This window comes from Sus scrofa, chromosome 10, assembly GCF_000003025.6.
Source record: "Sus scrofa isolate TJ Tabasco breed Duroc chromosome 10, Sscrofa11.1, whole genome shotgun sequence".
In the NCBI taxonomy this organism is placed as follows: Eukaryota; Metazoa; Chordata; class Mammalia; order Artiodactyla; family Suidae; genus Sus; species Sus scrofa.
The window spans coordinates 57,332,026-57,346,495 of NC_010452.4; the positions used below are offsets into that span (position 1 = coordinate 57,332,026).

At 43.9% G+C, this 14,470-nt stretch overlaps 1 protein-coding gene across 1 annotated transcript in view; it reads right to left on the reverse strand.

Annotated features, from left to right (window-relative positions):
* The window catches only part of PARD3 (par-3 family cell polarity regulator), a 632,416-nt gene that overhangs the window by 363,926 nt on the left and 254,020 nt on the right, over positions 1-14,470 (reverse strand).

The following is a 14,470-nucleotide window of genomic DNA, read 5'->3' on the forward strand; positions in this document are numbered from 1 at the left end:
GCAATAGCAGCATATGCGCTGGCAAGCACAATGTTATAAATTAATTTTAATTCACTTGTATTTTCTTTTTGCTTTTTATCTTACTCTCTAGATTCTTTGTTTACTATTCAGAACCCTGGATTATCAGTATGCTTCCACAGAAATGAGCTCTTTCCTACATGGTATGTGTAAGATCAGTGGAAAGAAAATTTAAGCAACATGGCTTTTAAAAGAAAAATGAGAAGAGTAAATCCTAAAGGAATCTCATGGGTGGACGGATTGAAGTTTTGTGTATGTCTGCAAGGAGTCTGACAAAGCCTGTATTTGGTCGGAACGTTTGATAAGAAATGTGAAAAGACTGATCTTGTTTCTCTTTTCACATTAGCTGCCAGGAAGCAAACCCCTAAATATGACGTGATAGAGGACATGGGTATACGTGACATACAGATAAATTTCTTTTCCTTTGCCTTGGTTTTCAACTCCAACTTACATTTTTCCTTTTTCACAATTCTCTATTATTATTTTCTGTTTTATTTATTTTATTTTTTGCTTTTTAGGGCCACACCTGCGGCATATGGAGGCTCCCAGGCTAGGGGTTGAATTGGAGCTACAGCTGCCTGCCTACACCACAGCCACAGCAATGCGGGATCCGAGCCGCATCTGTGACCTACACCACAGCTCATGGCAGTGCCAGATCCTTAACCCACTGAGTGAGGCCAGGGATCGAACCTGCATCCTCATGGATCCTAGTCGGGTTTGTTAGCTGCTGAACCACAAAGAGAACCTCTCTATTATTATTTTTTAATTATGATTTTTATGGTCATTTTAAAGATCAGTCTAAATCCATGTCTACTAGTTAATCAGAGCACATATATAACATTATTGGGCCTATACAGTGTTGGGGATGTAGTTATGCAAAGAATGGTAAGCTTTAAGTAGCATCCAAATTAATAAGATATATGCAATTGATTTATTCTAACATGTCTAAAACTTAATAGTGCTCAAAAAGTAAATGTTGAAGGAGCGAGTTAATTGGCACTTATTTATTCCTAGCAACAGCATCCCAATTACACAGCACACAGTTCACAAGAGGCCTGGAACTAAACTCAGGTCTTCCTTAATGAAGGAGAAAGAAGTAACACCAAATCGTTCAAACCTTTGAAACCTCAAATCTCAAGAACTTGTCATAACTCCAAAGCGAATCATGGGTAAAGATCAGCATGACCCAAGTGTAGGGTCTTTACGAGGCACTGAACAATGACTTGACAAACCCCAACCTTTCTATGCTTGCATTTCTAAAGAGAGAAATTTCTATTGGGAAGAAATAATATCCAGTATCTTTCCAAATTAATCCTAAGATTCATTAAGAACAAACTGGCTCTCAGAGTGCCAGCTCTGCGTCAAAACACATTTGCTGAATTGAAATATTAAAAATAAACATTAACTGTGCTCATGTGACAGCTAAGTCATTGGAAAAGAGCAAGCAGAAAAAGGACCCTACTTTTCCTTCACATAGTCAAAATCTGAACATTCCCTTCCCTTCGCTCCTTTTCCCAATACACAGTGTCTACACAGTGGTCATTTATAGATGAGATCCATAGAGCCAAACTACCTGGAACATTCTCTCTTCCTCCTCTACTGGCCTGTCCCAAAATTGCTCCAGGCCCCTCACAGTTGGAACTGTCTGCAGTAAATACCTATCACTCCTGCCTTATCCACTGTTTGGGGGGTTTTCTTGCTGCACCCAAGGCATGAGGTAGTTCCTGGGGCAGGGATCCAACCCAAGCCGCTGCAGTGACCACACCAGATCCTGAATCTGGTGCACCACAAGGGAACTGCTTATTTCACTGTTTTGAATCCATTCAAAATGTGTGACTTGCCTGCACTTCACACAGAGATTTTCGTGAGCTGGCTCCAACCATCTTGGTGAAGTTTTCAGAAATTGTTGAAAGTTGGTCATTAAACTGAACCATTATTAAAAATCATATAAACTCAGAATTAAATAGATACTAAAAACAAAGGTAATAAATATTCAAAACACATTACTTTCCAACTCCTCTTGTTATTATACATGCTCGTGATGCATCTGTGGCACACACGTGGTGGGAACATCATATAAGAGGGCATCTCTTACCAATGCTGTGCTCAGTGACATGACACTGAACCTGAAACTGGCCACAGTGAGGGTATTTCCACCATGGAGATGGGCAAAGGCTACAAACCTTTTTTAGGTTTGCAGAGAGACACAGCTATTCAACCATTCCCGGCATACCAGTGGCTCTAGAGAACCCCGACAAATCCCTTCGTCTCCTGGGGTCACCCAAAGTGCAAGGCACCATAGCACCACACAGCCTGATGGAATCAGGAAAGACCCATCACACTTGAGCAGAGTCCTGAGGGCTAAGTCAAGGTTAGGCAGAGGTCCTGAGAAGAAGCTTTACCACACCCAGGAAAACCGGGTGCTTGGAGCCACGAGGGGCTGAGACCCACCCAAGGAACAGGAGCGAGGGAGCCGGTCACAGGGGAGAAAAGACAGACACAAAACTGTTCTTGCAAACTTACCAATATTAACTGTATTAAAAAATATTGCGAAACCACAGGAAGTTTTGAAGCACCGGGGTGGGAGGAAGAGATGTGGGTTTTTCAACAATCGCTCTTGCTACGCACAGAACAAAAACGAAGGACTGCAGCCGTATAGGTTTTGATTTATTTACCATGTAAAGGCATGCTCAACTAGTAGAAATGTTATTATAACACACACAAGAGATGGTAAACTCTAAAATATCAGACCATAAACTAAAGATGTCTGCAAGGTTCCAGTATATTCTGTTTCCACGTGTCCCTGCTCGTGACCACACTGCAGAGACCACCAGCGACACCAGCCTTGGAAGATGAAAAGCAGGTGGGAAGTCACAGGACCTGGTGGGAGCCAGGGCCACAGCCAGTTAGGATGGCCCTCTCCAGGCCCTGGCAACCCTGGCTGTGACCAAATTCCCTCGTGGTGCCCGCTGAAGACAGCACAGTGGTCGGGCACAATTTTCTGGCCACTCAGTTTCACCAGGGACTAGACAAACGCCAAGCTCACTAACTGAGACGCCACTTCTTCTTCACTACTTGAACAACTTGACAACAACATAACCTTAAAACACTGGCTGCCAGTCATTAGAAAAACACCCTGGATTCCTCGGGAGAGACTCCCTACAGATACCAGCACGGTGGCCGCTCTGTGTCCTAGGATCCTACTGAGGCCAAGCACAGTGCTCTCCATGCTTCTGGCACCTGCCAAGTAAGTTCTCATGACACACACACTCATACAGCCCGCAGAAACATGGGATTACAGGCACCTAAAGAGTTCATCCAAATCCAAATAAAGGACCCTTGAATTGGCATGAGGAAGCCAGCTGGTTATTGCCCTTGGAAAGACTCCTCCTCAAATAATCAAGAATAGATTCACTCGTCTTTTAGGCAACACTTTGAAAACTGAAATTAGACCAAGATGCTCATAAATTTAACTTGCTTTTAGGCAAAAATAAAACCAATGCACCCAAATGGCGGTCTCTGAATACCCTTTCCCACGAACAGGACACGACCATTTAGAGAAATGACCGATTCCAGATGTGGGGCAGCAAATATGTAAGACAAGCACAGAATACATCCGTGGCAGAAGGCAAGGCTGCTGTTATCAAGAGCACTCAGAAGCCAATTTAGAGAGACTGCACTATTACAAACGTGGGCCATTTGAGCATCAATAAGAATAATACTGCAAGTGATTGAACCAATAACGGTATTAATGCCTATGAGTTCTTAATGACTTTCTTAAAGAGAGAAAAAGGGCAAACTAAGAGAATGTTAGCCAAGAAAACAAACTCATTCTGAAAACTGGTAAGGAAGGAGACAAAATTCGTTATTTGGTCTGTCCTTCCTACAGAAAGGGTATCGCAGGGTAACAAACAAGTTGACCAAAAAAAGAAAAATAGAAGTATCTTTCTGGAAATGATCTGGCCAATAAATGAAAGAATTTGAATATCCACATGGCAATGGATCTAGTCAATAATAACCAAGACTGCTAATATCACAAAATGAGAAACAGTCAGACTTTATGCATTTCCTAATTAAACCATACAATACCATCTAGAGATACTGCTGTCAGAAATACAAACCAGAATCAAATCAAGACTCTATATCTTATAACTACCAGTTTATAAGAACATAGTAGATGCCACAGGGGTGGATTCAGCAAAACCCAGACAGAGGAAAACCACAGGAAAACTAGTCCAATTTCAATGAATAAATTGCTCTGTGTGAGGTGGGGGGGTGGATGGGTGTGTGGGTGGGTGTGTGTGTGCGTGTGGTGTACATATACACATACCCACATATATATAAACATGCAGACACACACACAGGAAGAGGAACATAGAGACTAAAAGAAACGTATCAATCAAATGCAGTGCAGATTTTCCTTGGATCCTGATTTAAGCCAAATATATAAAACCACATTTACAAAACAGAGTAATTTTAGTAATAATACTACATTACATAGCATTAAGAAACTATTATATGGGATTATATTTTTGAAGTATTTCTACCTTTTAGAAATATATACAGTCCTGAAATATTTTCAGAGGAAATAATATAAGGTCTGGAATTTACTCAGAAATACTAACTGTTAGAACTGAGAGTTGGGCATGGTGTTTCCTCACACTATTCCCTTTAATCGTGGATATATTTGAAATGTTCTATGATAAAAAACTGAACTGAAGGAGTTCCCGTCGTGGCGCAGTGGTTAACGAACCGACTAGGAGCCATGAGGTTGCGGGTTCGGTCCCTGCCCTTGCTCAGTGGGTTAACGATCCATCCAGCGCTGCCTTGAGCTGCGGTGTAGGGTGCAGACGCGGCTCGGATCCCGCGTTGCTGTGGCTCTGACGTAGGCCGGTGGCTACAGCTCCGATTCGACCCCTAGCCTGAGAACCTCCATATGCCGCGGGAACGTCCCAAGAAATAGCTAAAAAGACCAAAAAAAAAACCCAAAAAACAACAAAAAAAAACTGAACTGAAGACAAGTGATCTTCAGACATGGAGAACAGACTTGTGCCGAGGGGGACGGAGTGGGACAGAGACGGAGTTTGGGTTAATAGATGCAAACGATTACATTCAGAATGGAGAAGCAATGGGGTCCTACCGCACAGCGCTGGGAACTATATACTGTGATAGAACATGATGGAACATGATACGAGAAAAATAATGTCTATATGTTATGGCTGGGTCACTTTGCTGTATAGCAGAAATTTACAGAACATTGTAAACCAACAATCCTTCAATTTAAACAATTTTTAAAAAAAGAAACAAGATACGAAGCAAGAGCTAAAACAGAAGACAGTGATCTTGCAATGTAATGATACTGAGTGATAGTCTGTTGTTTTTTTCCAATTAGGGTTAAATTTGTGAAAAAGGAAAGCTGTGTAAAGGCACGTTTTCATCCCAGTGGTTTGTTTCTATAACACTTTCTAGTCTACAGTTGAACGAATCTCCTCAGAACAGGTTGTACTGACTTTATAAAACATTTACGCGGAAGAGGCTCAGTGTCACTGAAAAGATTTGCTAAGTCAAGCCTCCTAAAACGCTATTTCTGACAGATTAAAGTCCTTTTCAAGATACACCATGAAATTTAACAACATGATTCGTGGGTCTAGATGGGGCCCGGAACCCCGTTTACTTAGATGTGCTTTAACTTTGAAAAGGTAAGTGACAAGAACGACAAGAGTCTGATTTCTTCCATTTTTCAGAAAGATGAAACACATTTGATCCTAATCGAGGTAAAGATATAAAGCAGTTGCATTCTCCCCACACACACCTAGCACATCTTTCCAAGGAGCAATGGAGTGATACGCACTAAGAACAGAGAAACGTGAAAAATATTATTGGAGTTCCCTCCGTGGCTCAGTGGTTGACGAACCCAACTAGGAACCATGAGGATGCCAGTTCATGAGATCCCCGGCCTCACTCAGTGGGTTGATTAAGGATCTGGTGTTGCCGTGAGCTGTGGTGTAGGTCGCCAAAGCGGCTTGGATCCCGCGTGGCTGTGGCTCTGGTGTAGGCCGGGAGCTGTAGCTCTGATTCCACCCCTAGCCGGGAACTTCCACATGCTGCAGGTGTGGCCCTAAAAAAAAAAAAAAAAAAAAAAAAAAAAGGAAAGAAAAAAAGTGCAAAAAAAATATATATGTATATGTTACTTTGATGTCTTAAAGTGTATTATGAGAAAATGTTCAAAATATAATATCTACCAATAAGATTAGTATATGAGCAGACAGGAAAAAAAAAAAAAAACTTTTTTCAAATATGAGTAGCTTGGAACCCATAGGAACTGAAAGTAAATTATAAAAAGCAGTTAACGTAGCTAGAGCGACATCACCATTTACCAGCTTCATCTGATTCACAACTTCCCTGAAAAGTCTGAGGATGTGGCATGTGTGTGGTGTGTAAGTATTTCAAGGACAGAGTTTACAATCTAGAAAATATAACATTTCATTTATTTAGAAACATAACATACTAAATCATATAGAAAAACCTGTCCCATTAGTTTTAGGAACAATTTCTTTGTGTCATGTAAGACTGTAATAGACATGTGAAGGGAAAAAGCCCATACCCAAACTCAGTTTTCAGTCAATAAAAAAGGACAATGCTTATGAAATGTGTAAAAATAAAAGCAAGGAATCACTGCAGCTAACTCTCTCTCTCCCTCTCCCTCTCTCTCACACACATACACACATGCACAGGCACACGCATGCACGCCTTTTCCGAACACGTTTAATACACTAATGACAGTCCTTTCTCTTGCGTAAGAAGGTGGTTTGCATTCATCAATGTTTGCGCAAGCGATGCTGGCGAGGTGTCGTTCAGTGTAAATGAGCAGACAGAAATCAAGGTCTGCAATAGCCACGTTCCAGAGAATAAAATTGTGCTACCAGCAGTTGCCCAATATGTTTAGTCCAAAAATACTTTTTTTCTCTAGCTGTACACTCTGTCTTTAAAGCTGGATAACAACCACAACGATGAAACTCTCTATAGCCAAACCAAACTTCCCCTCTGAAGCAGGCGAGTCTTGCAGAAAGACCTTAACGCGGCTTCCGTGACTCAGTGTGTCCCGACAACACGGGAAGTGAAGGAAGGTGGATGAAGCCACTCCCAAGTCAAGAGGGTCGTTTTAGATGTGCTTTCTGGAGATAGTTTTTCTAATTAAGGATCTCGATTTTCTACACTAAAGAGGTTTGCACTGGCCCCCAATCAAGCCTATCCAACTGAGAACACAGAGGTAGAAGGCTGTTTGCGAGGTTTTCACAGAAATTGACAATCTTGGAGGATGTACAAAAACTGAAACATATACACAACTAGGTTCAGAAAATATCATAAAACATTTCTTCTGTGTAAAAAAAAAAAAAAATCCTATTAAGGGAATGTTAGCACCCTGGTCAATGAAACTAAAAGATCACATGTACGTTTGAACTTGGATAAGCTGAAATTTTATGTTCACAGAGAGGAAAGGTCTTTTGTCACAGTACAATTAGTCATGGCCTGAACTGAACTGAACAGACTGCCCATCCATCGAAAGCAGCTCTCGCCAACTCCACGCTTTACACTTTTCCGCTCACTACCCCTGCCAGCCTGGTGGGGCCGAGAAGAGAGAGAAACACACGTCCTCAAGGCAAAGCTTTGAGCCAGCTGCTGCGGGCAGAGGGGGACCAAGACATGATTCCCATTTTTTTATATGCCAGAGAGGTACATACGCAGCTACAAAATAAAGCAGCATATAAGGAAACACGGAAATGGGAAAGAGCGCTATGGTTAAGAAATTTTTCAATTCTTTAAAAGGTTGGTAAGCAGTGCCCAACAATCTGCTTCTTTATAAGCAAAGAAGAAACAAGTGTCATCACAAAAAGGTCTCTGGATGAAGGTGCTTGTGAAGACGCGTTACAATTAGTCTTTTTTTTGCTATTTCTTGGGCCGCTCCCGCGGCATATGAAGGTTCCCAGGCTAGGGGTTGAATCGGAGCTGTAGCCACCGGCCTACGCCAGTGCCACAGCAACGCGGGATCGAGCCGCGTCTGCAACCTACACCACAGCTCACGGCAACGCCGGATCGTTAACCCACTGAGCAAGGGCAGGGACCGAACCCACAACCTCATGGTTCCTAGTCGGGTTCGTTAACCACTGCGCCACGACGGGAACTCCCTTGGCTTTTGTCTTTTTGTGGCACATGGAAGTTCCCAGGCTAGGGGTCTAAATGGAGCTGCAGCTGCCGGCCTACACCACAGCCACAGTAACGCCAGATCCAAGCCACATCTGTGACCTACACCACGGCTCACAGCAACGCTGGATCCTTAATCCACTGAGCAGGGCCAAGGATCAAACCCGAAAACTCATGGTTCCTAGATGGATTCATTTCCGCTGCATCACGAGGGAACTCCCAGAACTAGTCTTTAGTCACTGCAAAGCCTCTGTTCAAAGAGAATTACTAGAAACTCCTAAAATAGTTCAAGAACAGGAAGTGATATGAAGGTTCAAGAATGAAAATTACATCCAATACTCATGAGCTCCACTTCTGCATTCTAGAAGTCATTTTTCTTAGGATACTTTATGGGAAGGTCTAGAACATAACTAAAGTAAACATCACAATAACTTTTAAAGCTTAAAAAATCAAATGCAGTAAATCATGAGGGAGTTCCCATCGTGGCACAGCGGAAACAAAGCTGACTAGGAACCATTAGGTTGCAGGTTCGATCCCTGGCCTCGCTCAGTGGGTTGAGGATCCGGCATTGCCGTGAGCTGTGGTGTAGGTCGAAGACACGACCAGGCTCCCACGTAGCTGTGGCTGTGGCCAGCAGCTATAGCTCCGGTTAGACCCCTAGCCTGGAAACCTCCATATGCTGTGGGTGCGGCCCTGAAAAGACAAATCTAAACAAATCAATCAATCATGCGGAAGGTAAGAAGGAGGGCTTGGACAAGAAGAGAGAGTACATATAAGATAATGAAACTGCCCAATGTTACCAGTTTTCACTAACTGTGTATAATTTTTCTAATCAAAATTTCATCCTTAGAGGAGTTCCCCTGTGGCACAATGGGTTAAGGATCCAGCATGGTCACTGCAGCAGCTCGGGTCGCTGCTGTGGCGCAAGTTCAGTCCTTGGCCTGGGAAATTCCACGTGCCATGGGGGCAGCCAAAAAAGATGTTCACCCTTAGAGTATAAAAACCCATACTCGAAAATTCTTTGTAATTAGGCCAAAGAGATCAATATCAAGCAAATTGTTGCCACAGATTATTTCTGTCGAGCAAAAAGAATTACATAAAAATGGCCTGAGGGCTATTTTTACAGATCTTACTCAATTTGGCTCACCTAAATAAAAAATCGTCTCAAAGAAATACTTCCTGTGAGCTGGTTTGTCTCAGTGTTCGTGACTTTTCCTTCCCAACATACTTAACCACAGGGGCCATTACAAAAACATCCCTGGGTCAGGCACGGATTGTCATACCCAGAGTCAGCCAGTGAGGAAAAATAATGCCCCAAATGCAGGGCAATGGAAGTGATGGGGTTTTTTTCACTCTACCTGACAAAATGAAAATGTACGTAAATTGCGAAGGCGAAACAGTGGCCCTCAAAGGGGACCACACCCTGACCCCTGGAACCCGCCATGGTACCTGCCACGCAAAAGGGGCTTTGCATGCGGAATAAAGGCAAAGACGCTGGCAGGAGGAGGTGATCCTGGATCACCCTGGCAGCCTCACCGTAATCACGTGAGTCCTTAAAAATGGACGAGAAGGGCAGGAGGAAAGCAAGGGAGACGCGACTGCAGAGGAAAGGTCACAGCGATGCTGGAGATGGAGGGAGGCCAGCGGCGGAGGAACACAGGCGGCCTCTGGGAGCGGGGAGACGCAAAGAAACGGATTCTCCTCTGGAGCGTCCAGAAGAAACACAGCCGTGCCCACCTCCAGAGATCCGCATGCGACTCTGACTTAGGGTACTAAAACTAATGCGTATTGTTTTAAGTCACTAAGTTTGCGGTACTTTATTACGGCAAGAGTAGAAAACTAATACACACAAACACACACACACACACACGGAGTCATTTATACCCTACTCTTCAAAACTGGGGGCAGATAAACTGTGTATTTACTCTGGGTTTTAAAGGATAAGTATTCTTTGCAATTGAATAAAACTAGCATTATTGATAATATAGTAATAAATCATGTTGACATATCGAGTTGTGGCATAGCATTAAGGGGATATTCAAACTCCCAGGCTTTAACTTAAAAGGTTAATGCTATTTAGTGGTAAACTAATTTCCCAATATTGAAGAGAAGAGGTGCCGTGACTTAGATGGGGCAGAGCAATGAGGAAGACAGACTGGGAGTCTTTCTGGATGAAACACCAAGGGCAGGCCCAGACAGCCCCTGCCCACCTGGCTCTCCCATCCCCGCCGAGAGGACCCCGGATCACAGACCCATCCTTGGAAGGCAGTGCAGGTCTGCTCTATGACTCGACTCGTCACTGACCTTCCTTCCACCTCCCACCCCCGGCTCCCTTACTGTGCCTGCAAAAGAACGGCTAGTATCCTGGATCGGTAGACACTCCTCTACTGCTCATGCAAACCGACTACCAGCTGTTGTTCTTAGTTGTAAGTCCTTAGACGGTAACACCTCGGCCACGCCAGAGAATCTTCTTTTCCCAAGCATTAACGCAAGTTGTGTAGTTAAAATACATACTTCCCGAGCTGATCTAAATAACAAATTAACCAGTGGATCGGTCGTGGCACAAACTGACATTTTAATTAAATGTGGTGACAGGCTGAATAACCTAGTAGCACTCTGAAATGCCCTTTGGTTCTTGCTTTTTCCATATGATGGTTGGTCTGAGGCTTCCTAGACTGATCCAGCTGTATTTTCAATCTTAAACATGGGAATTATCTCCACAAAATGATTTATTTTCCTGAAGTTACATACTATTCCTGTACTCCTATCAGAATACAACCTCACCAATTATCAGCTATGTTTATGTGCATATATATTTAAACGTGTGACCAGGGTACCACTCTAAAGACAAGACAACAGTGCTTGTAAGATATGATGGAGACACAACCACAGCCCAGGCAATAAGCTGGTGCCACGGCTTCCTTTACACTTGACTCTGCAAGAAAGAGTTGAACCAAAACGCATAGTGGCTGCTTAATCCCAGGACAGACAGAAACCAAAGGGTGCAGGAAACTTTGCACAACTTTTAGAGAGAACGCAAAGGGAAAGGCATTCCACCTGGGGACAGGCAGCGTGACAGTACCTGAGAAGAAGCCAGGTCCATGGGCTGGCTCTTTGAGACCAGGAGGGAGAAGCCAGAGGTGAGGGAAGGGAAGCACAGTCCCCTTTTTGGGAGGTACGAAAACTCTAGATTTATTTAAGTCCTGTCAGATGCCAACGGAGGGACGCCCGTAAAGGAAGCCGCGGGTGTCGGCCACAGAAAGCGCTGCGAGGTGAAGGTCTCTGTGTCCTGGAGCACACGCTCACCGCGCCACGAGCACACGACGCAGTGCCCGGCTCTTCAGCAGGGAGAAAAACAATTTGCTGAAATGCAGGCAATGGGTGGATAAGGACTGACCGAGAAACGCTTAGGGTATACATCACTATCGATGAAACACATCGGCACAAAGTAACCTAATGCGTTCACACACTGATTTGGATGTGAGGCAGTGGTGGTTCAAAACGCAGCCATGTAGCTGTTCATTCCGGGAACAAGCAGAAGGGGTTCACACCTCCGGGGCGCGTTTACCAAGTACCCTGTGCCCTGGCAGAGCTGCCCCTCCCTCCTTCCCGGTTTGGGACGCACACACCGATTCTGAGAGATGAGGCTGGCCTCCAGCTGGAGACGGGAGCCAAGAGAAGAGGAACGCAAAGCCATTTCTGCCATTAAAAACAAGGAAGGGATATATAGGGAAACACAGTCTCAAGAAGTAAACAAGAGCTCTGTATCAAATGCAGCAAGAAGAGAAGGAAAGATGTTATCTGGCCAGGCTTTCACGCTGACAAAATAATCCACAATACAGGCCTCTCTGTGACATGCATGAATAGAAAAAAGAACCTAAATACCTGCTTAGAATGGAAGATGAAAGTGAAAGAGAAAGCTTGTTTACAATCCAACCTTGCCTGCTGAAACATTTTCGTACAATTATTTTTACTGTGTAATGCACTCCGTATTGCCATTTGAAAACGGGCTTTTTTGCTTCTATTTAAATTGCGCTTTCTTGATATATCCATAGCTATATCACTTTTACCAATCTTTGAGTGTCCGTAACCATTTCTGCATCTGATAAACAGACAAGAACTGGGCACATGAGGTATGTTTCCATACAAAGGCAAGAGGGCAAGGCACGACCTCAGGGTGGAGTGACACATACGAGCCAAGGACAAAAAGAAGTGAGGAGGAAAAGTGATTGGGCCGTGGGGAAATATTTGGGGGGGTGGGAAATCTGTAAAACTGTTCTTCCCATGATTTCCCCAGGTGTGACTGGTACAGAGAGCTTTGTGCACAAGAGGTCCAGTTCCGCACAGTCTGGGGTATAAAGACCCCACACAGGCCAGGAACCGACAGGCAAGCCTTCTGAATGGCCAAGGACCACTAACTATGGGCCAAAGCCCATCTGATTACATGGCGCAGAGAATTTCTTAAAAAACGCTCCTCTGCCCAATGGCCCAACAGTCCCCATTACCAAATGCAAAATATTGTATACGTATGTGTGAAGATTTTTTCTTAATTAAGTGCTTCACAGAGATGGAATTAGACAATGTAAGAAGCAAACGGTTATTCTGCTGAAAGGTAATTCGGAAATACTGCGGTCAGACGGGAAATGCGAAGATGCTCTGACTCCAAGTCTGGTGCGTGGAAATGCCGCAAAGGGACCATGAAGTACAGTAAGTGTCCATATATTTTCAGCAACAACTCTGCTGGTCTGAACTATGCAGGACGTGTGCTGTGGTTATGCCGTAAGCACAGACTGTGCTGGTTCACTCCGTGAAGCCTCAGTATCCCGATGATAAAAACAGGGGAGGTGGGCCTACAGCTTTCCTGAGGAACTGCTCCATCCTCCAAGGATGTAGAAACCTGTCCCAAACGTCCCTTATGCAACAAAGGACACTGAGAGCCTCGATTTTCATGAGCTCCGCGGAAGGAAAGGATTCTTGGGTAAAGGAAGCAAAATGACACCATTGCTGAAAAGACGATGCTGTTAGCTTGCGGAGCAATAAGTTCCAACCCAAAGACCACGGACGAAATGTTTCAGCCCAATGAAGCAAGGGATCCCTTATACTGTATTAGTGTTTTAAAACCTAACATGTCCTGTGTTCTGGTGTGGGAAGAATGTATCATGCCCTTTCTTGAATGGATAAACCATATGGAAAGGCAAGTTTAAAAATAATTTTGCAACCAAAATCGCCATATGGAGTTTGCTGGGTATTCCGTTGGAAAACTGAAGGATGGAATCCGCATCTTCGCAATACCAGAGAGAGGTGAAAAGAAGGAAGGCTTTCTCTGTGCTACTGAGATGCCATCTCTGGAACAAGCAACCTGGTCCGCAGACAGTGCGTCTGCGGCTGAACGGCTGTTGCCTGACAGCCCGTCTTATCTGCCAAATTGCTCATTAGGCCTGGCCATTTTCACCTGCGCCTCCAGTTTACATTTCAGCAGGAATAAACATCAGCCTGCCGGCACCATCTTCAGCAGCAGGCTCCCAACACCCCCTTCACAGCCCGGTCCCCACCCACCTGCGATCCTCCAAACACGCTCACCTTGTGCACAGCACACACTATTATTTTTAAAATGTCAATCCAGCTTCCAGCTCATAGAAGCTGGCTTAGCTTACACAAAGCAAAAAAATACAAAAGAGAGAGAAGAGGCGAAATGAGCCCCATGTGACAATACGAAGTGGATCAACCAATAATTCACTTCATTTTTCACACCAAAAAAGAACACATAAATAATCAGAACGTGGTAAAGACGCTTGTTTCAGGGCATATTTCCGAGCGCACAGGTGACAAGAGAGCAGAGGAGAGGAGTTCACTTCCAATTGGATCCAACCCATCCAACCTTTATTATAAGTCTGAAAGGAGAGGACTCCAATTTACAAATAAACAATGGAGGTTCCGTGGCAACCAGAACAAAGGGGGGCTCAGTACTCCTGGCTGTTTCCACTGATCCCTGCCAATGAGCATGCTGACATTCAGAGGAGGATCAATACACAAAAAGATACAAAAGAGATACTTGGTGGGCAAAAAGCACCAAAGATATAAAACAAAATGTCTGAGACCCCATAAAACAACTTCTGATGGAATACTGTTTTTCATTTTGCAGAAGTAAAATATTCACCACCAACCCTGCAATTAGCTAGAAAATTACAATAATTACAGCAATTTTGTATCCCATCTCCAATCCAATTAATAGATATATGACCTTGTCAAC